Source organism: Grammomys surdaster, unplaced genomic scaffold (genome assembly GCF_004785775.1).
Source record: "Grammomys surdaster isolate TR1022 unplaced genomic scaffold, NIH_TR_1.0 98, whole genome shotgun sequence".
In the NCBI taxonomy this organism is placed as follows: Eukaryota; Metazoa; Chordata; class Mammalia; order Rodentia; family Muridae; genus Grammomys; species Grammomys surdaster.
The window spans coordinates 11,616,667-11,635,267 of NW_021604577.1; positions in this window are offsets into that span (position 1 = coordinate 11,616,667).

Sequence of the window (18,601 nt, forward strand, 5' to 3'; positions counted from 1 at the left end):
CACTTGGGAGGCAGAGGCAGGCGGATTTCTGAGTTCTAGAACTGTTCTAGAACAGTTCTAGACTACACAGAGAAACCCTGTCTCGAAAAACAAAACAAAACAAAAATTCAAATAGGCCTTTCATTACGATCAAGATGACTTTATTTCAGTAATGTGAGATGATTTGAAACATAAAAATCAATAACATAGCACATAAACACACTCAAAGACAAATCACGTGATCATCTCAGTAGATACAGAAAAAGCCTTGTCAAAATCCAATATTTCTTCATGATAACGTCCACTGAGAAGCTAAGGATGGAGGGGGTATAACTACAACATAATAAAAAAATATATACGACAAATTTATAGCAACCACCATGTTAAATAGAGAAAAACCCAAACTTTCTCACTAGGATGGGGGAAAAGACAAAGGTGTCTTACTCTCTCCATTCCAACTCAATATTGTGCTTGATGCTTAGGTAGATCAATAAGAATAGACACTGAAAGGTTGCAAATAAAAAAAGAAATCAAAGTGTCTCGGTTTGCAAATGATAAGGTTTTATGAATGAGAAATCCAAACCACTCTACAATAACAAAAACCTCTTATAGCGGATAAGCTCTTTCATCAGGATACAAAATTAACACACAACACAAAAACCAGTAGCTTTCCCTGGCCTGTTCTAATTCCAGCACTCGGGAAGCAGAGGGGTGAATCTTTGAGGGTATGAGGCCAGCTAGGTTTATAAAGCCAGTTATTTCAAGCCAACCAGAGTTACACAGACATGGCCTCTCCCATCAAAATACACACATACATACATGCACACACACATGCACATCTTATATATCAATAATATATATATATATATATATATATATATATATATGAAGAAATCAGGGAAATAATCCCATCACAACTGCCACAAAAAATAATAAAATACCCAGAAACATAAACATAACCAAGGAAACTAAAAACTTCTACAACATAAACTTTCAGACATGGTAAAGAGAAATTGAGGAAGATACTAAAAGATGGAAAAACTTTCATGAATTGAAAGAATTAATACTGTGAAATAATTACCCATCTGACCAAAATTAAACTACAAATTTAGTGCTCTCTCATAACTCAGTAAAAATTCCAAGGCAGTTGTTCATAGACATAGAAAAAAACTTACAAAGTTTATAGAACCACAAAAGACCAAAGATAACCTTGTTGAAGTCAGCTTCCCTGGCATAATTGTAGCCATTTTATTTCATGCCTGCCAGTCATTTCACATTATTGCTGAAATTGACCACAGACCCTGTAATATTCTGGGGTTTTCTTAAGAAATTCCACAACCATAAGCTCCACTTAGAACCGCTCAGAATAAAGGGCAGTTAGAATTGTTTTGTCAAGCCAGGCAAATTGCTTGAGTCAGATCCAATCACTGGGCGGTGCTTCCTGCACCTGCACATGAGCTCATTGTGAGTTTTGACTTTACAAACCATCCCTGGAAAATGTTGAGGGCCATAGTCTTAAGTCTGAGTCTAAGACTGTACCCCTGATCAGTCAGTCATTCTTGATGTGTGTGTTCAGTAAACTATGCTTGCTTAACTGAGATCAGAGTCTGAGTGGTTTATGTGATGATTCCCGGACCCCAACAAACTAAAACAATACTGAACAAAAGTAATACTGCAGGAAGAATCATACCTGATTTCAAGTTATACTACCAGCAATAGTAATAAAAAACAGTACTTATTGGTACAAAACAGACATATTAATGGAATAGAATTGAACAGATAGATATAAGTCCAAGCAGCTACACCTAGTAGTTTCACCTCTCAACTTTACACAAACCTGGACACCTGGATAGAGAGAACCTGAAGAGTAGCTCTGATCAGACCTGTGACCGTATTAGTAAAGCATTGTCTTAATTGCCAGTTAGTGCAGAAGGGATCAGCCCACTGTGGGTGGCCTTAGGCTATAAAGAAAGTTAACTGAGCAAGAGGAGAAACATTGTTTCTCTGAGGTTTCTGCTACAGGCTCCTCCCTTAACTCCCTTCAACGTTGAACTATAAGGGGAAATAAATACTCTTTCTTCTCCAACTTACTTTTGGCCATGGTATTTATCACAGCAACCAAAATCTACCTGCTATTTAGCAAAGATGTCAAAAATATGTATTCAAGAAAAGGCAGAATTGTTGCAGGTTGTTTAATCGCACGGCGAGACGCAAGATTGTGTGTTATTTACTGAAAAACAAAAACAAAAAAAAAACCAAAAACAAAAACAAACTCGTTGTGGTGTTACTCAGCCCTAGCACACACCTTTAACCCAAGAGCTTTCTGTAAACAAGCCCTAAATAAAGTCAACTCCAGGTCAAGAGGCAAAGTAAGCAACCAGCCGACAGAAAGTGAACCTAAGTAAACAGAAAGGAAGGACATTTCTGAAGTGTAGTTAAGATAGCCTGGAGAAGGAGCCGGTTTCCTTCTGGGATGACAGTGGAGGAGGAAGGTCAGCTGGGTGCTTTCTCGGTTTCTCTGAGCCAGGAGGCTTCCTGCACAGCATCTGACTTCTGAGTCATCATTTGGTAAAATCATGGTAAAAAAAATAGTTGAGATTTTTTGTTTATGAAACAACAAAGCATCTTCAACAAACTATGCTTTGAAAAATTGAATATCAACATGTAGAAGAATGAAACTAGATCTTTAACTTTCACCCTGCACAAAACTCAATTCCAAATAGATCAAGGACCTCAACGTGAGGCCTGATACTGAGAAACTAGTATACTAGAGAAAAAAGTAGAGAGTACTCTTAAACACCTGTAGATAAGGACTTTCTGAAGGACTGCCGTAGTCCAGGAAAGCAGGGCCAACAATCAACAAATAGGATGCCTAAAACTAAAAGGCTTTTGTACAGGAAACCAAAGATGACTAAAAATGTAGCCTGTAGAATGGTTAAAAAAAAAAAACAAAAAACAAAAAAAAACTTTAACAGCTATATATTTGACAGAGGGTTGGTCACTAAAATACATAAAGAACTCAAGAAACTAAATACCAAGAAAACTACTCAATTTAAAAAAGGGCAATGGGTCACAGCCGAAAGTTCTCAAAAGAAGGAATACAAAATGCTGATAAACTCTTAGAAAGTGTTCAACACCTTTAACTATCAGGGTAATGTAGATTACAACTTTTCCCAACATTTCACTTCATCTCAATCAGGATGGCCGTCATCAAGAAAACAAATGACAGTAAATGTTGCAATAGCTATGAGGAAAAAGGTTGCAGTCACATTGGAAATGACCTTGGGTTGTTAGTTTTAAACAACTAGAAACTGAACCACCATATAACTTATCTGAAGACCTCAAAGAAGAGTGTATTCTTATATGGACCTCATCTATGTCCACATCCACTCTATTCATACTAGCTAGGAAATGGAGAAGCCTAGATAGCACCAACAGATAAATATTCGTATGGATATATGCATATATACAATGGGAATTTTATTTGGGTATAAAAAAATCATAAATTTTCAATAAAATGGATGGAAAGCAAATAAGGAAATTCTATGTGAGGTAACCAGGTCCAGAAAGTCAAAGGCTGCACATTTTTAATATTTGGATCAAATATTGCAATGTTTCAAATAGGTTGTCTAAATTGGAATGCCTATAGAGACCTTGGAGCAAGAAAGAAAAACTGAATGACAAGGGGGTCAGGAGCAGAGAGAGACCTTAGAGCAGATGGAGACAGTAGAACATAGATATTATAAAAATTAAAGGAGGGAATGTGAGACATGGCAAGGTTTAAACAGGGTTGGGAGGGATGGGAGAAAAGGTAAAGTAGACGGGAATGGGTAACCGAAACTGATGCTGGATGAAGAAGCATCATGTGGATGTAGAAACCCACAGTGTTTTAATTTTAAAAACTCGCCGGGCGATGGTGGTGCACACCTTTAATCCCATCACTTGGGAGGCAGAGGGAGGCGGATTTCTGAGTTCGAGGCCAGCCTGGTCTACAGCGTTCCAGGACAGCCAGAGCTACACAGAGAAACCCTGTCTCGAAAAACCAAAAAAAAAAAAAAAAAAAAAACACCTCAATTTTAAAGACTTTGAACGGAGGTGCCATGCATGTACTGATAATGTCAATGCTAGAGGTAATGGGTTAAACCCTAAAGTCAGTTGTGGAATGTTGAAACAATTATTTAAAACCGGCCGCTGGTCAAGCCGACTACCTAAGCTGCGCGGCGTCTCTGCCTAGCTCAGCCGCCATCTTCTGTGGCCAGAGGCCACGGGCGCGCCGCAGCTAGAACTGGCCCGCCAGAAACACCAGCCCTGCCACCCACGAGATGCCAGGCATCTGTCTCCGCCAGGCAGGGCACTGCCCAGACCATTCTACCATCCATGCGGGCCCAGTAAGAGAATGAGACTCTAATTCTTATAGACTAATCAAAGGCTTTATATGTTTGATAATGATCAATAACAAGATGCCCATACAAAGAGAGTTGTATTCCAGTTAGCTAACCTAATTATAAGTTGTTCCCCACGAGTGTTCTCCATATCAGTGTGGTTCTGCATCCTCCTACATCTCTTCTCTTCTCTTCTCTTCTCTTCTCTTCTCTTCTCTTCTCTTCTCTTCTCTTCTCTTCTCTTCTCTTCTCTCTCTCTCTCTCTCTCTCTTTCTCTCAGCTCCTCCTCTTCCTCTTCCTCTCATAACTCCTCCCACCTTAGCTCCTCCTACATATCACCCTTTTTGTTAAAATAAAATTAAAAAAGAACTTTCTCTCAAAATACAATAGAGCATAACTACACCAGTTTCTATCAGTAAGGTACAAGATAGACCTAATACCCAGTCCATCATTTTGTTGACTAAACAGAACCTCTGTCATCTCTCCTAACTAAAAGACTTAGTTCTGAACCTGGCCTTTCTCTTAGCTTTAGAATGAATGCCATCTGAAAACCATCCTTTCAAAGTAAAGAGCCTTGGTTGGCTGTGAGACTATAAGTCTTCAACTCCATCGGAAATCCAGAATGACTGAATTAACTGAAGATATGGAAGCACAAACTATGGCTTCTAAAACTTAGCCAATTTATAGAGACCTCTGATTACCTGGACAGTTCCTTACTCCAAAATGTTGGAGCATCTAGTCTTCAGCCTTCTGGCCCAGGATCATCTGACAGACCTAGTAATGAAAAGTTTTTAAGGGCTGATCACTCTGTCTTGGCAGATATAATCAGTCAACTATGCCACAAATGTGTCCCTTTTCTGGACAATATTTTGTCTGTAGATAAAAAGAGGCAATTTCTGCCTAGTGGCTGTCTCACCACAACTGGAGTAACTCCAAAGATGCTCAATTTCTTCTTAGAATCCAAGACAGGGAAGCTGTCAGGGGCAGACAGGTCTTTAATCAAAATGAACATTAATACAGAAATGTTTGTAACGCCAATTCTTCGGACTTCTGATGTTTTGAAAACCAACTATCCATGTAAGGAAATCTGAACTGTTGTCTGTTAACTCCTCTCAGCTATTTCTCATTAAAATATAGAAAACACCCTAACAATAAACTCAGAGCCATGAATTCACTATAGGCCCTTAACTCACAGGCTAACCATCTCAAATCAGTTTTTAAAAAGGTTAAAAAAGGACTGGATCTAAGCCTTATATTCCTAAATGTGTTATATAGGCACAATGCCTATGAGAGTAACAATATTAATCTCACTTTTATATAAATAAGAAACTCATACCATGAAGACTTTAAATTTAAAATCAAAATAAATTTTGTACCATTTAAGAAATATAACTTTAGCTTAATAACAATTATACAGATTTCTACCAAATAGGTTATGGCTAAGTAATCCATTCTAACTATTCCTCCCTGTTCCAATAAAACCACTACTTTCCCCTAGAAGGACAGCCTAATATTAACCACCTCAGTCCCCAAACCCAGGGAATAGGATCACTGACTCTTCATTAACTTCTTCAAGCTGAATACGGGCATTGAGATATTAGGGGAAAGGGTAAATTGATAAGCCTCTGATGTCTGTGTCTTTACTGCATCCAGCTGAAATTCCAGGACATCAGAGATTTGAGCAGGTCTCAAAACTAATTTTAGTATCAAGATAATTTTTTATTTGAATTATGGAATCTAGTATTCTGGCGGCCTGCCTCTGTTATGTCTAATCCATATAATTCTGGGAGGTAGAATTATCTTAATCATCTCTTCTGAAAACACACAGACAAAAGCTTTTTCCCAAAACAGCATTTCCTTGAGCCAGTAACTAGAAAAACCTTTATCTTGACCTCTTTCCCGGATGAAAAATATAACTACAAAACTGAATATCACACCCATCTTGAAAATAAAATCAACTTAATAACTAAAATACTGTATGAGCCTATTCTTTAGGCTTTACCTATTTTGCCAATCAGGAAAAGAACCCAGAATTCCCGTGGGGCCCACGTTAAACAGAACCCAAGTCTCCTGTGAGGCAATATAACTTTATATCATCTGAATACACCTGATTTACACTATCTTTCTGTTTGGCTCTCTGCCAGAACAGTCTCTATTTATACACTGTACTCTTTACTCTAGAGTCAGTGACAATTTTCCCTATCTTAACTAAAGTACTGTATGTGCCTATTCTTAGGCTTTCCCTATTTTGCCAAGCAGGAACTGAACCCAGAATTCCCATGGGGCCCACGTTAGACAGAACCCGAGTCTCCTGTGAGGCAATATAACTTTATATCATCTGAATACATCTGATTTACACTATCTTTCTGTTTGGCCCTCTGCCTAGAACAGTTTTTTATTTATACCATCTATCTGTTTGGCTCTGTACTCCAGAGCAGCTTCCACTTGTACACTGTACTCTTTACTCTAGAGCCAGTGACAATTTTCCCTATCTAAGTTTCAAACTGAGGGCGATAATCCCCATGTGATTCGGACAAATCTGTTTATAAATCTTTCCTAAAAGCAAGCAATTCCTAAATCTCTTTATACTTAAATTAGTAACTTCTTCACAATGGAGGCTTATTTATTTGGCTCTCTTTGCTCAGAGCAGCCTATATTTTCTCTCAGCAGAGGACCTGCCTGCCAGCATTTTCTTTGTACACATTTCCCATGCTGGAGTCACATGCCTCCTATCAGCTCCAATCACTCACTCACTTTCTTTAAAACAAAACAAAAAAATTACAATTTTTACTCTCAGGTGAATAGACTTAAATTTCTAGTGAATTCGTGCCCAAAATTGGTATGCCACTTTGTTGTAGCAATTTTTTAAAACGGCCTCTGGTCATGCGGAAGCTTTGCCTAGCTCAGTTGCCATGTTCCTTGGCCAGAGGCCACATGCACACAGCAGCTAGAACTGGCCAGCTAGAAACACCAGCCCTGCCACCCATGAGATGCCAGCATGAGAGACGGCTCTGCCAATCTTCCATGCTGTCTCCGTAAGGCTGGGCATTCCCCAGGCCATCCTGCCATCCACATGGGCACAGTAGAAAGATGAGACTCTAATGCTTAAAGATTAATCAAAGGCTTATATATTTGGTAATGATCAGTAAAAAGATACCCATACAATCAGAAGTGTAACCCAATACCCAACCTAGATATACCAACTACCTTTGACTGCTATAGACACGTGAACATCCACCTCCGTTTCCTCCCTCTCTCTCTCTCTCTCTCTCTCTCTCTCTCTCTTGCTCGCTCTCTCACTCTCTCTCTCCTAGCTCCTCCTCTTCCTTTTCCTCTTCCTCTCCTAACTCCTCTCCCCTTAGCTCCTCCTACAATCGATAATAGTTATGACAGCTACCAGATGGATAATACTTTAACAGCAGCAGTGCATTTCCTTTGAAAATATTATTATTTTTTAAATGCAGAAACTGTGTGTATGTCTGTGTACCACATATATACCTGGAGCCCATGGAAGGCAGAAGAGGGTACTACATCAACTGGAATTACAGTTACAGATAGTTGTGAGCTGCCATGTGGGTTCTGGGAATCAAATCTGGGTCCTCTGGAAGGACAGTCTTAATGGCTGAACCATCTCTCCATCCCCAGCAATGCACACTCACACTCAGTCCATCCACAAAAACCTGTGATGTTGGTATTATTATCTTTTAAATTTTTTTTCCTTTTTCCAGACCAGAAAACAAAGGCTGAGTGTGGCCGCTTGCCTGGATGTACCCAGCTACTAACTGCTGGCTGCTACTGCTGCTTTGATTATTTACTTTCAGTTAATTGACAAAGCTGCTCTCAAGTTCCCTCTGGAATTCGTAAGAATAGCTTAATGAAAAGCTTAGGCAGAGAGGAGAACCACGAGGATTTTTTTTTCTCCAGATCATTGTTCTTTTTGCTACCCCACATGGCCTATGTTCTTCTCAATTTTATAATGAGGAGAATAAGGATTTCCAAGTCTTCCTCCGTTGCTGACAAAGGAAGAAAAGAGTGCTTTTCTCCAGAGCTAGAACCTGGTGACCTGGAGTCTTTTCCTTCCTCAGGAGCCAGATGGGGGCCTGGTAGTGCTGAGTGGAGGGGGAACCTCTGGCCTAGTGGCGTTCCTCATGTCTGTGAGTACCTTAATTCCCTGTTTCTTTCTCCTCCTCCTGGGGATAACCCCCAGAACCAAAAGGCTCATCTGAGATAAGTTCTTTCAAAAGATACAGTCTTTCCCCACTTCCTCTCCTAAACCTAGAGCCCGGGATGGAGTCCGATTTCTCAGGCCCCACTAGAGCCACAGCACTCTCTGGTTAACATCCCCACATCTCGTGCGTCACTAAGTGATCATCTCTAAGTTGCATCTTTAAGTGGCAGACTCCAAATAAGTTAGGGTTGAGCATCAGCCTAAGAAGACCATTATCAACCCTCCAGGAACTGAGAATCCGTGTTATATCCTCTCTATCACTCTGTCCTTATACTCTCTCCCCTGACAGGTGTCTTTCAACCAGCTGATGAAAGGTCTAGGACAAAAGCCTCTTTACACCTATCTCATTGCAGGGGTGACAGGTAAGTTACCCCAACCTGTACTCGTGGCCTGAATGTCTTTTTAGAGCCTCAGTTTAAATGAATTTAATCAAGGATTATATTGAACCTGCCTCAGTCTCCACCATCCCGTGTAGCCTTGTATCTGGCCCTGTCACATATGTTTATGCCTACCTGGCACTTGCAGTTAGTTAGGTTTTTAAACTCTGTGGCATGTCTATCATGGTGCCTGATAATCAGTAGGCACCCATTCAATGACGGCTTTCCTTTGTCTTTTGTTCTAAACAGTGTTTCAGTGTTCTGTCTCTGCTTCTTAGCATGCTTCCCACATTCACGGTCTCCTCCAACATCGACTGTTTTTGGAGAAATCTTCTCTGATGAACTTTACATTGTCTTGACTCTCCACATTATACTCTTCTCCAAGCTAACACAATCATGGTCCCTAATACAAATACAGCCCTTTATACCTTGGTGAATATTTCATATCATTTATTTCAGTTCTTATAGCAATCTTCTAAAGCATGTGTGTCCATTTTTGCCATCTCCCCGGCCCCTTGTTTCTGCTTTTAATGTAGTGACATTTTATTTAGATTTGTGTCTGTATTCCAATCTATTATGTTTTTTTTTTACCTTGATTTCTTTTAATCTTTCACTTGATGCTGGTTTCATCTCTCCACATGGAATTGTCTGAAAGAAGGTTTCTGCTGAAGTGTGGCTCCAGCAGGGTTCAGGTCCCAAAGAAGAGATGTGGAGTTGGTGAGGGAAAGAGATTGACATTACCTGAGGGTGAATCAGGATAGCTGGTGGTTATTGAACAACAGGACACACCCTTTTGAGTCTATGATTGCATAATAGCTTAGCCATTCGCAATCTTGAAAGCAGACTTAATGATAACAAGAAATATATGATCTTTTCACAGATTGTTTTTAACCTATTTTAGCCCTTTTTTAAAAAACATCCAGAATGAATGAGGTCATCAACTTTATTACAGCATTTTTCTTTCAAGCAAAAGCAGTAAGTTGAGCAAACATCTAAGTCCCCATGGTTCTTTAAGGTTCAGCAACCCCATCACATGCCCTTTGCACCTCCTTCTGCAAGGTTTCAGCGTTTGTGGTCTGGAGATACCACATCGAGTCCTGCATAACAAACCCCCGAGACCAATTTTCATTCTTCCAGGAGCATGATGCAGTGTTTGTACCAGGAAGCACAACGAGCATTGAGCCATTTCTTAATTGTGTTCCCGTGTGCCTTGTTCTTACAATATGGGGGTGGGCTAGGCCCCATACATCAATCATCAACCAGGAAAATGTCCTACTGACCTGCCCCCCAGCCAGTGTGATCGAGGCCATTCCTCACTTAAGGTTTCCTCTTCCCACAGGACTCTAGCTTGGGTTGAGTTGACAATACCCAGCTCAGATTTGTTGCTTTCATTGTAGAAATATTTTTGATACCATAAAGGTCTTCACCCTTCATTTGAAACATTGTGCCCTATTCACAGGCCATCCTCTGTCACATTTCCTTAATCCCTATCTTTTCCCTAGAGCATGTGACAGATAAGTGAGGCTGTCTTATACTTTACACTATGCCAGGCAGAGAGGCACATCCTATAATCCCAGTATCTGGGGGAAGCATTTATTGACATTTTGAAGCAGTGGAATAGCACCCAGGCCTTTGCACACACTAGGCAAATGCTCTGCTGCTGAGCCACATCCCAGCCTGTATCTCTATTATGCAAGAAGCAGAGCCCTTGTGTTCCTCTCTGCTCCCTCTGCTCTCCCCCACCTCTTTCTCTGTTCTCTTTTACTTCCCCTCCTGCTTTACTCTTTCTTTCAGTTGTCCTGGAACTCCCTGTGTAAATCTACGTGTGTCTAATCCATAAGGATCCTTTCTGCCTCCAGAGTGCTGGGGTTACAGATGTCAGCCACCATGCCCAGCTTTTGCTCCTTTTTTCTAACAGACTTTTAAATCTTTTCTGACCCTTGACCTTGAGGTCTTTATAAAGCTGTTAGTGTTCTATTTCTCATATATGTTGTAAATACATTCGTTTGACTTTAATGTGCAAAAAAAAAAAAAGCCTGCTTTAATTTGTCTGAGGTTGAATCTGCTAGTCTCTGTTACCATTTGGATCTTGAAGCACAGAAGGCTCCCCACACCCATGCTGGTGTGGCACCTGTGTGTTTCTTTTTGCAATTCTTAGGAATTTTGTTTACTCTTGAGTAAGGCATGAATTCATTTATATTTTCCCAAGCAACTATCTAATTTCCTTATTTAATTTTCTATTGCTATGACTAAGGCAACTTATAAAAGACAACATTCAATTGGAGGCCTGTTTACAGTTTCAGAGGGTGAGTCCATGACCATCACAGTACGGGCCGAGTGAACAGGCAGACTGGCATGGTGTTGGACCAGTAGCTGAGAGATTACATGTTGAAACAACCATGAAACAGAGAGAGTTAACTGGGAATGATGTGGATTTTTGAAACCTCAAAGCCCACACCACTCCCAGTGACACATCTTATTCAACAAAGCCACACTTCCAAATCCACCCCAAACAGTTCCATATTCAGATATATGAGCCTATGGGGATTATTCTCTCCAAACAACCACAACAGTTGTCTCAGTTTCATTTTTAAGTCTAGCTTGAGTGATTTAGGATGTTACATGTGCCATATAAAAATACAGTAAATTTGCATGTATTTTTGTAATGTGAGAAGCATTCTGGCTTGCTTTCTTTTCTTCCTTTCTTCTTCCTTTCTTCCTTTTTTCCTTCCTTTCTTCTATCCTCCCTTCCTTCCTTCCTTCCTTCCTTCTTTCTTTCTTTCCTTTCTTCCTTTCTTTCTTCTTTCTTTCTTGTTTTTCAACACACGTTTGTAGTTTTGGCTGTCTTGGAATTTGCTCTGTAAACCAGGCTTGCCTTGAACTGAGAAGAAATTTGCCTACCTCTGTCTCCCAGATGCTGGGGTTAAAGGTGTGTACCACTGCAACCCAGCACATTCTGGATTTTCTATTTGGTTTCACTGGTCTGTGCTTTGATGTGCTAATGCCATGAGCTTAATTATAGAGAGCTTATGGCATGTTTAATATTTAGAAGGTCCAGTCCTCCATTAAATATTAAGGACTTTCCTAGCTATAATTGCAGATTTATTTTTCTATTTGAACTTTAAAGTCAATCATGTAAACTTCAAATTTGTAAGTGATACTTATGGGATAAATGGCTAATAATATAGCTCAGATTTAATTGGCTTCTTTCCTACAGGCAGTGTGATAAATGGTATATAGCATCTGTCTCAGGATTTCTATTGCTGTGATAAAAAACGCCATAACCATAGCAGCATCATGGAGAAGTGTTTATCAAATCTCACAACTCACAGGTCAAACTCCATCAGTGAGGGATGCCAGAGCAGAAACTAAAGCAGAAGTCTTAGAGAATGCAGGTCACTAGCTTGCTCTCCATGGTCTGCAAAGTTTGCTTTGTTCTGTGCCCCAAGACTACCTGCCCAGGGATGGCACTTGACACAAGGAGGGACCTTTCAGGTCAATCATTAATCAAGAGCAGGCCCCACAGACATGCCTACAGTTCCATCTGATGGAAACAATCCCTCAACTGGCACTCCCTTTTCCTAGATGACACTATGTGGAGTTGAAAGAGAACCAACCAATCTGATTGTTCTCTTACTCAATGACTGTGTCATGTACTTGTTAAGTGTTTCCGTAAAGGGCCAGTGAGATGGCTCAGTGGGTAAAAACACTTGCTGCTTAAGCCTGGAAATTCGAGTTCAATTCCTGCCATCCCTGTGATGATGATGATGATGATGATGATAAGGATGATAATAATAAACAGTATATCTAGGTATGTTGTTGACTACTTATCATTCCAGCACTTGGGAGGCTGAGACCAGACTGGACCAGACAGTGAGCCTCTCAAAAAACAACAAAGGGGCAGGGAGGTAAAATGGCTCAGTGAATAAAGGTGCTTGCCTCCAAATCCAATGATCTGAGTTCAATCCCTAGTACCTAAGTGATAGGAGAGACTGAACTCCCATTGGTTGTCTTCTGACTTCCATGTGCACTCTGTGTCACACAGTCATGCACACAGATAAACACAATAGAAAGAAAATCTTTTAAAAATAAACAAAACATTTTCTAGCATGCACTCTTGCAAGAGTTTTTATGACAATTTCATATCATCAGAAGGACTGAGACTCTGGAGTAGAGTTAGGCACCACCTCTGCCTTCAGGGAGACTAGTAGATAAATGTCTCCTCCCACATCATAGATAAATGTCTCCTCCCACATCATAGGATCTATGGATCCTCCAAGGGTCAAATGAAAATGTGGGGGCTAGAGAGATGCCCTAGAAGTTATGAGCACCTCTTGCTCTTCCACAAGACTCAGGTTCAACTGATAGCACCCACCTGATAGATAACAACTGTCAGTTACCTCAATTCCAAATAATCTGATACCCTCTTCTGTCCTCCAAGTTCACAACATGCGTTTGATACACAGACACATATACACATACACATTAAAAACACAATAACTTGTTTTAAAAAATAAAGTAGATAAACATGAAAATGTCTAGGAGAAAGACCAAGTCCATGATTGCCTAATTAAAGCAAGCTTTATTAAATACTGGCCAGGAAGATGTATACTAGCTCCATCCATACCCAGGGTTCCCAGAGATGGTGTTGAATTTCGCTAATCAAGTGCTTATAAAGGCAAAACCCACAGGGCTGTGTACATCCTGCCTTCATCAGGGGCAAGCACACATTCTGATGTACTTCCTGACTACATACCTGCCACCTGTCTGTGATCAAGCACATCTTACACAGTTGGGGCAAGCACCCTTGTTTACTGAAGTGAAAACAGGTAGCTTGTTATCTTACAAAAACAGCCCCAGCGTTTCAGGAAATTATCTGTCCTGGGCAACTAACTAACTAAGGCTTATGGGTTAAGTTTAGCCCTCACAAGAATAGAATAAAAGGTTAAAAAGATTGTTAAAGCCTTGTGTCATCAAACAAATGATCTACCTTTTGGTGTCTGATTTCCTACCACAGGCAGCTCTCACCCTGTTTCTTTCTCAGCCTTTAACTTCCGGTGTTCCTGTGTGTTTGCATTTTAGAAGTTCAAGTGTGAGTTAAGCACTAAGAGGGTGTTGAATATAGTGAATACTGGGGCCCATGTACTGCTGGGAAAGATCCTACAGAACCACATGCTGAACCTCTGCTTCGCCAACTCCAAACTCTTCTGGAGGGCACTAGCCATGTTGCAGGTCAGAATGTGATGGGAGGCCCCCAAATCTAGATGGCCACAGAAAGTATTTTTGAAAAGTTGGGAAGAGGTGTAGGGCCAAGGTCTATTTTTTCACAGACATATCTTTCTCGGGCATAGTCTCTGATTTGCATGCGTTTTTACACACAGGTACACTGAGGGGATTCCTGCAGGTGTCATATAGGAAAGCAAACCACGGGAATAGATAAGAATGAAAACCCAGTGTAGACTGGCATTGTCACCTGGATCAGACTTCAAGAAGTTTAATGCAAGTGGTTCATTGTGGGTGTGGGCATATTTAAAATACTGTACATTTTTGGAAAAGGTTTCCAGGCAACAGTCAGCCCAATGCTAGGTGCACAATAAAGCTTAAGGTGTGACTACATAGGAACTCCTTTACAAAGTACACGTGACCATGAGGGTGGGTTCTATAGCTAAGAGGCTTAGAATCTAGTGTGATCTCTGACTGAGCATAGAGGTCAGCAGGCCATAAAGTACAGGTGGCAACTTCCCTAAGGGTGGTAATGGTCTAGGGAGGGAAGAGTCTGGGATAAACATTCTGGGGAATTTGGGTGAGGTCTGTCTCTATAGCAAAAGGTGAGGGAGGTCAGCCTCCATAGAGGAGCAAAAGGTCACCAGGTTGATGACAAAATCCACTCTCAGCTTTCTGGATGGAATGCAGGCATTTGATCTTTATCTCCTTCATTGAGGAGATAAAGGCACATGATTGACATTCCTGGTTCCCTTAGTACTTTGGGTGAGTACAAGGACCTCTGTGTCCCTGACCAGTACATGAGTGTGAAACTATAACCTCCAGGTGACATTCTTTAAGTTTCAAGGATGCAACAGAAACCCGACTCTTAGCTGGGCAGTGGTGGTGCATGTCTATAATCTCCAGAAGCAGAGGCAGGCAGATCTCTTCCAGGACAGCCAAGACTACACAGAGAAGATTTGTCTATAAACAAAACAAAAACAAATAAAGCAAAAAAGAAACCCAACTCGTATTCCTCTAAGCTAAAGTGTTAGTCTCTCATCCTGGCAATTAGCAACCCCAGAGGGAAGGAGTCTCTCTGTCCCTGGTGACTTGGGGAGAGCCTGGCAGAGGGCTCCTCTTGGCTTGTCTTGGGTTATGTGCACAACCTTGAACCAATCACTGTCATCCAGGGCAAAGGATGCTCTGCCCACCTGCTTTGTGTCAAGCCGACTTTGGGGTGAGATGGGAGATGGGCTTGATTTTATCTTACGGCCCCCAGAACAAGGACTAACAGTTATACAAGGGAAAAGAAAGGGGCTAATGCCAGAGAGGGGTGAGAATGTCTGCTGACCAGAGAGCATGGTGGATGGCTTTGAAGTTTGGTTGCTATCCTTGATCATTGACCTATGGGGTTGTTGAACCCAGTTGTAAATCTCACCAATTTTCCATTCATTATGGGCAGCTGATGGGTTACCGCCAACTCCTTTAACCCAGTTTTTCTATATACCTCGTGATTATGGGACAAATTTTCCATAGTGTCTTCAGCCAGTCTTCAGGATTACAGCTCCCACTTTCTCAGGTCTTTACCTTCTCCCGGGACACTATTCTCAGTTCTCCTAGGCATCTACCCTGACGCTGACCTCATTGCTTCCTCCACAGAAGTTCTCCGCACAATCCAAGGCTCGTTGCATCGAGAGCCTTCTTCAAGTGATCCATTTTCCTCAACCACTGTCAGATGATGTCTGCGCTGCCCCCATCTCCTGCCATGTCCATGTTGCCCACGAGAAGGAAAAGGTACCCTTCTCCAATTGGCTGTTCAACAAACACTTTCTGAGGATCTTAAGCATCTGTGGAACTTTGTGTGACACTGTGTTTACAAAGCTCCGTGATACCCTGCCACATGGAGCTCCCATTTGGAGGGGTGGATGGATGGGGTAGGGACGGAGCGAAGAGGTATGACCATGACAGAAGCTACAGAGGCAAAAAAGATACCAAGGGGTCTTCTGTTTTGCCTTGGAGGGACGTCAAGAAAAAGCAAAAGAAGGGCTCTTTGCACAGTTTTCCATCTTCGGGGGCAGTATTTCACTACTCTTGACCCGATTTCTTTCTAGTCCGGAATTCTTTAGCTTCTCCAGGGTTCTTCCTCAAATGGCTATACCTTTGCTTCCATTATCCCTGCTCTTTCCCTCAGGTGATCCCCACAGCCTTGCTGAGCCTTCTACTCCTGTGCTCCATCACTGAGGCTAAGGCACGTCTGGCTTGCAGCAGTCTGTAAGGTTGTTAGAAGTGTCCTTTCTGGGCCGGATCAGAAGGGCAGCATGCAAACCCTTGGAGACCCTACCACCTATGATGCCCTGAATTGATGTTTCTGAGACCATGGAGGGGCAGAGTCTCCCTCCAGTTCCCAGGGGACTTGTACCAGCAATACACTTTGTGGGGACAATCTCAGTTTCCGGTGAGTGTGGCACTCACTAACAGTCCAGAATTAGGAAAGAGTCCTGTTTTCAGCCGGATCATTTCCATTTTTACTGGTGTCCTCTGATCTCAGAAATGAAACTGTCTTGTTTTGGAACCTAACCTTGCAAAAAAAAAAATCAGTAATCAGACTCACTACACACAAACAAGGGAATCAGGGGCTTTAGATATTCTCGGCTAGAGAGAAGTTGTGTTCCAGATGTCATTCAAGAGAGAAAGACAACGCCAATTAGACAAGATCCTTGGGGACTAGGATGAGTGCCACATCCACTCAGAGACCAGTGAGCAGGAACATTGGCTACATCCTCTCCCTGTGTTTGCAAGAAAGAATATAAGAAATCCTACTCTGGGGGTGCCGGGCACCCTTTGGTGGTAGAACCCCACAAACACTAGAAAGTTGTCAGCACTGCTTTAGACTGAAGCTGTCATGGGTTTTGATAAATCAAAGGGATCCAGATTCATCGCAGGTCCAGTCTTCAGGTGCCTGCAGCCAAGGCTCTCACTGTTGAGATCTGGCTCTCCCTTATGGCAGAGAAATAGCCAATTAATAGATGCCCCTAGGAACTCCCCCACGGAGAGAGTTATGGAAACTTTCAGTGGCTAGAGCTATTTTGAGATGGGAGGTCAAGAATCAAGGAGAGTTGTGGAACAAAGGAGATTAAAGTACAACAGATAAAATCTGAGGATGTCTTCAGGCTTACAATGGTTACGCAGAGTGAGTAACGGAGACTTAGGGCTTCGTCTGGGATTCTGGGCTCTAGGAAATGCTATGGAAGTTCAGAAACACATTAGAATTTCATGTCTGCACTCCCCTCACATGGGAGGGTGCAGCAGGTGTGCTGTGGGGCAGGATGTGTATCAGAGGCTACATAGCAAGATTGCTCTCCCACTCAAAGAACTATTCAGAGTCAAATGGGCTACAGCTTGCCTCTAAATAGCTAGCACTATTTGGAGAAAGCAAACATCTGAGGGGACCAAAACTACTGGTGGTACTGAATGGGGAGAGGGGGAGTAAGGAGGCATGGCTGACCCAGAGACTCTATGACCAAAGAAGGTAAAAGGAAATGATCTCTGGGATGCCCAGTGGCAGGATCCAAACCAAGAAGACTTAGGGTAGGAGACAGTTGGACATGAGCACATTTGAAGTCATGACCATGCTGTCAGGTCAGCCAGTGGCTCTTTTTCACATCTTAGGTCAACTAGCATGGGTCTTGAATATATGTTAAAGAGTCTGTAAGGCCAAAGAAGGCAGTTTAAACCAGGTAAGGGATGAAAGTACCAACCTGGCTTCCTACATGGGCTCAACAAACACAGCAAAATGCCCAGTGTCCCATCTAAACCCAAGGCAGGGTTCGTAAATGTGGATTAGACCTTAGTGTTTCAAGAACAAACTTTGCATATAGAATCTATTATAAAACACTCCCCTCGTGGGAGAGAGGAGAATTGGGTCTCTGTTCAGCTACAGAATCCTGAAGGCTACAGAATGAGAGACGTAGAAGATGAGCTATGTTTATAGGGCGCCCAGAGTCCACAGTGATGTGAAGTGGACAATTCTGGTTTCTTTGGAAAGTCAGTTGTCAAATGATGTTCTCTTGGGGCACACAGGTGAAAGGATGTCTAGCTAAAGCAGACAGGTGAAAGAATGTTTTCTTGAAGCAGACACATGAAAGCACCCATGATGGAGTATAAATATGACCCCACAGACAGTCAGCAAGGAGCATTGAGTGTTGTTTTGATTGCTCCGCCTTGCTATTCTTCCCTGACGACATGCATGAATTGGTTTTCTGTACATAGCATTGTTGAGCTCAGCTTGTGGTAATGCCACCATTGAGAGAAACTCACCAGAAGTTCCTGCAGCCTCGCTTTGGGCCAGTTGGCCAGCCTTGCAGTTTTTTTCTCTCTTTTCTTCTTCTTCTTCTTCTTCTTCTTCTTCTTCTTCTTCTTCTTCTTCTTCT